The sequence below is a fragment of the Oratosquilla oratoria genome, chromosome 31 (assembly GCF_046742065.1).
Source record: "Oratosquilla oratoria isolate Oo_2021 chromosome 31, ASM4674206v1, whole genome shotgun sequence".
NCBI lineage: Eukaryota > Metazoa > Arthropoda > Malacostraca > Stomatopoda > Squillidae > Oratosquilla > Oratosquilla oratoria.
In genome coordinates, this window is record NC_134807.1 from 33,033,073 (window position 1) to 33,038,072 (window position 5,000).

At 40.9% G+C, this 5,000-nt stretch overlaps 1 protein-coding gene across 4 annotated transcripts in view; it reads left to right on the forward strand.

Moving 5' to 3' along the window:
- The window catches only part of LOC143041508 (dual specificity calcium/calmodulin-dependent 3',5'-cyclic nucleotide phosphodiesterase 1A-like), a 629,075-nt gene that overhangs the window by 225,661 nt on the left and 398,414 nt on the right, over positions 1-5,000 (forward strand). The window contains exon 1 of one of the 4 annotated variants that reach the window (XM_076213464.1): positions 4,647-4,898. The exons of the other annotated variants lie outside the window; for them this stretch is intronic. The gene's annotated coding sequence lies outside the window, so the exon portion shown is untranslated. Of the gene's footprint in view, positions 1-4,646; positions 4,899-5,000 lie in introns of those variants that run through there. 4 annotated transcript variants of the gene reach the window in all.

Consider the following 5,000-nt stretch of genomic DNA (forward strand, 5'->3'; position numbering starts at 1 on the left):
CAACTCTCCCACAACCATCCTTCACCCTTTTGTTTCCATACTATTTCAGCTCCTTGTGGTTGAAATCATCCTTGATCACTCCCCATTTATCGGGTCTGAAGCAATGCAGCAAGACACAACACTTCCACAGCAGAGGCCGAGGCACTAAGCTGGTTTGATAATATATTCTTGAATAATGTGAAAGCAATTCGAGTATGCTGCATTGATTATAACCCGAGTAGTGGGCAGGAGTCAGGGATGACCTCTCATCCACGAGGAGCTAAGATGAGAGGAAAACCAGGGTTGTGGATGGGAGTTGACTGGGTGGCAGTAGCTGCATGCCTCAATTGACTTCCTTCCTTATAATGGGGAAGAGGCCTTTGGTATATACATAGGTAGATATCGAACATCTACCAATATTTCTCCAGGTGGGCTAGGCAGTGGTCATCCCACGGTAGATCGCTTTCCAGTTTTGGCCACCCGAGTCGGGCTTTCTGAGTGGCGCCACCATCGACATTGACGGGAGGGGGAGGGGGGGGGGGCAGTGGCTCCGGGAAAGAGATAAGTTTGCAAAAACAGAATCCCCGAGAATGTTTTCATCTAAGTTGACAAGACACACATGTGCTCTCCTTGATTAAGTGTTTGGTAAAATATTACAAAAAAATGGGAAAGTCATTTCCTCAAAGAAAAATGACATACACGAATAGATTAAATAAACAAACAAGTAAATTATATAAATGAATAAGTATATAGACTAATGAATGTATATTTGAATGAACAGATGTATTCGTTAATAAATAACAACATAGTAAATTGATAAAATATATTAATAGATTAATTAATGGTAATGAAATAAAATAATGAATGAAATGAATAAATATAATAATAAATAAATGATTATATGAATTTTTAAGATACAATAAACTGTTAAGCGAGATAATGGCATTTCGTTCCAGAACGGATATGTCAAAAACTTGATAGATTTCGTCCGTTTGCAATCAGTTAACGGTAGGAGCGAATGAATAAATGTGAAAACGTGGTTGTCCTAATGAAAACATCCAGGTTCGCGTAGGTACATTTCAATGTTGACCGATTTTTGACTGCATCGCTCACTCTTCCATCACCACATTAACGGAACGCTGCGCGAGCTCCAGTTATATATAATCAGGAAATGGATCCATCCTGATGACATGCCAAAGTCAGACTTTTGTGTCAAGACACAACCTGTCAATTGTGCTATCGTTGATAGGTTTTCTGGCATTTGGCAACTCCAACTGGAATCCAAGCGGCTTATTTCCCTGTGTTTACCCCCCTCGTTCTACAGTTTTGCAGTGCTGCATCTCCTCGGCAAACTAGTTACTTCCTCTTCGGAGACTTACCCTTGGTTACTTGTCGTTGTTCTTCACACACAGTGTGTCTTCATCGCCTCTTATTTCAGTATGGTGCGACACATTTTACGATCCATTTTCTCGGAATGTTTACACAGGTCCCAGTTTATCGACCGTCGGCTGAGAAGCCAGGAGGCGCATTGCTTGTTCCGCGTTGTGTTGAAGCCCGTGGTCTCCTTCCACTGTCCGTGTTCTCCTTAAACAATGGTGCTCGTGTGCGCACTGCGCTCCTCCTCAATTCTTTTTTCCTCTTTCAATCAAAAGACCCTCTTCCTTTTTTCAGGTTTAAGCAGGAAATAGGCAAAAACTGGTTAACCAACAGAGTGGTAAACGAATGAAATAGACTTAGTAACAAAATAGTGAGTGCTGAAACAATTAGTTCTTTTAAGGCAGGGGTTCTTAACCTTTTTTCTCCTATTCCCCACTTTTTAGTGAGCCAACTCTCCATTTCCCACCACAGCATCGGTCTTTGACAAATTCGATTTTAACCCATGCAGTGTTTAGTACGTAAATAAACGCTTTGCTTTTTTTTGTGTCATTTTACGGCCCTTAATTTTTGTTTGCACGAAATGTGACAACAAGAAGACACCAGAAACAAACAAAAAGAAACAAAAACACATCGATTAAGAAAAAAAAAAAAAGACAGTGGTTCTTCTGTCCGACCGGTCATTCCCCACTTGGCAACTCCGCCATTCCCCACCAGTGGGGAATTCTCCACAGGTTAAGAACCACTGTTTTAAGGGAAAGTGAGGTAAGTTTATGGATAGGGATGAAAAGTAATAAGGGACATGGAACTGTCTAGTGTAGGTCTTATGGTCTCTTGCAGTCACCTCCATTCTTATGTTTTCATGTCCTTATGTGTCCTATCCTTACGTGACATTGGTCTTTAGCCTCCTGGGGGACACCTTTCAACAGTGAATTGTTTTGTCAAACATCCACTAACTCCCACTAATTTTCGCATTCTGGTCCCATTTGTAAGCCTCTGTGGCATTCTATGAAACATATTTTGGAACTTTCCTGTTATTACCCCACCACCAAAATGTAACAACATCTTGTAAGTAGGTGATACATTTCTCTTCATGGTTAAGTTTACGAATGATTGTTTTTAAATTGATTATCCATTATAGGCTTGTTTTTTCTGAAGGAAAAAAATGTTGGTAAGATAAACAGAGAAAGGTGGGGCAATAACCTAACCTAACCTAACCTATCTTAACCTATTCTAACCTAACCTAAGATAAAAATAAATCAAAGACAACAGAAAAATAAAAGAAATTAGTGGTGGGGCAATAAACAGAGAAAGGTGGGGCAATAACCTAACCTAACCTAACCTAACCTAACCTAACCTAACCTAACCTATCCTAACCTAACCTAACCTAACCTAACCTAACCTAACCTAACCTAACCTAACCTAACCTAACCTAACCTAACCTAACCTAACCTAACCTAACCTATCCTAATCTAACCTAACCTAACCTAACCTAACCTATCCTAACCTAACCTAACCTAACCTAACCTAACCTAACCTAACCTATCCTAACCTAACCTAACCTAACCTAACCTAACCTATCCTAACCTATCCTAATCTAACCTAAGATAAACAAAATCAAAGACAACAGAAGAAAAAAAATTAGTGGTGGGACCATAACAGGAAAGTTCCCATATTTTCTTTATTAATGTTCTTAAATATTCTTACTTTTTTCTCTTATTACTATTTCACTTCGACTAAAGTTTTTTGTTATTTAAAAACAAGAGGAGTAGGTGAACATCCTCGATTGAGATTTGCTACCTGGCAACCGATTCTGAAAAATAAACGATGCAGTTGCTTGGCAAACTTGGGTTGTTTGAAAAGCTGCATAAATGACGCCGTTGAGTCCTTTGTCTATTCCTCTTATACATTACGTTGGTGTTCATAATTAGAGACTTGAGAATAATCTATTTATAATATAGTAACATAGTTTATTAATTCATGTCATTCTTAAATACTGTGATGTAAAACGCTCGTCGTCAATAATACTTGAGAATATTCGCATAATATTCTTGAATTCTCCGATCTTAAACACTATTGGTAAGTCATTCTCAATCTAAATGTCACAGACATTTGGGGCTACAGAATATCTTAAAAGGGATCACATCACAAAAACAAGTAATATTTTGTAGATATCTACTTACTCCGCTGGATATTGGACCTTTTGCAGATCCGATTCATAGAATAGTGAGTGTGTTTAATAGATATCTGACTTTTTTTCCAAGGATCTCTAGAAAGAGAAAATAATTCTATAAATGGATTTAGTAATATTAGTGGATTGATGACGACTTTTTGATTGAAGTCATCTTCAGGAAGGAAAAGAAGAAGAAGAAGAAGAAAAAGAAGAAGAAGAAGAAGAAGAAGAAGAAGAAGAAGAAGAAGAAGAAGAAGAAGTTAGTATGGGGTGAATCACGAGAAACGAGGTTAAGAATTGCCTACCACTACTACAAAGAGGAGTGCCGTCATTGTCCACAAGGGACGAGGAAGTAGACCTTGTGTGGAAGGAACGACCTTGGGGGTTAGCGCGAAGCTGTAAAGAATTATGAGAGAACGTTTTTATTTAGAAGACTCGCTCGTAGTTCCCGCGGACCGATTTATTGGGTATGGACCGAGGCATGCATGTAAATGAAGAGTACAAAAGAAAAATCACCGAAAAGTTTTAGTGAGGTACTTATTTATCAGAGGAGTTCAGTAGAATTGAAAAGTATTTGGTTTTAGGTATTCTTTTTTTTTTTTTTTTTTGCAAGAAAGTGTTCTGTCACTTAGAAGTAGAAGAAAAGAAAAATAAACTTGCGTAGAAGAAAGAAATAGTCCGTACTCAACAAAGCCCAAAAGACAAGAAGAATCGAAGATTATTGGAGGGTCTGATTGTCCCCGGAGAAAAAGGGAACCAGAAGTAGGGAAAGTAATAACTGGCGCCTAATAGCGGCGCATGAAAGGCCGCGTCCCGAACATCAGACACGATTCCCAAGAAATACTCCTAAAGGGAAGTGGCACACTGGCCCAGGAAGCGATAGAGAGCCGTGTCGTGTGTATCAAGCGGGCAAAAGACGTTTCCTATGCCCACAAAACCCTCCCGAAGAACAAAGGCGTCCACAACAAGAGGAGGGAAGTGCGAGAAAAGCAAAAGAAAACGAAGCATTTTCCAGAGGGGGGGATGGTTTCTGCAGAGAACTGTGATGAAGAATCAGCTGAACAGTTGGTGGTGGCAGTGTGGTGGGAAAAGGAAGGAAGAGAGAGTCAGGGAAGGGGGGCTATCGGGCAGGATGGGAGAGAGTGGGAGAGGGGATGGAGTGAGGGATGTGAAGGACGAGGGGAAGAGGAGGAGGAGGAGGAGGAGGAGGCAGTGAGTCGACCAGGGGGAAGAGATCCAGAGGGGAAGAGAGAGGTGGAGTGTGGAAAGGTGGTGGCCGGCTTTGCTCCCCGCCAGTTTCCCTGCGTTTGGCGTGGAGGTTAGACACGTCGGCCCCTCGTCACTCAGACTCGCCAATCTCCCCCTCCACACCGTGCGTCCTCGAGGATCACTGTCAAAGGCTAAGATAAACACAAGTGTGACCGTGCGCGTGAGTGACCGCTGAAGAATCGTTCGCGATGCGGGAAAGCCTGGA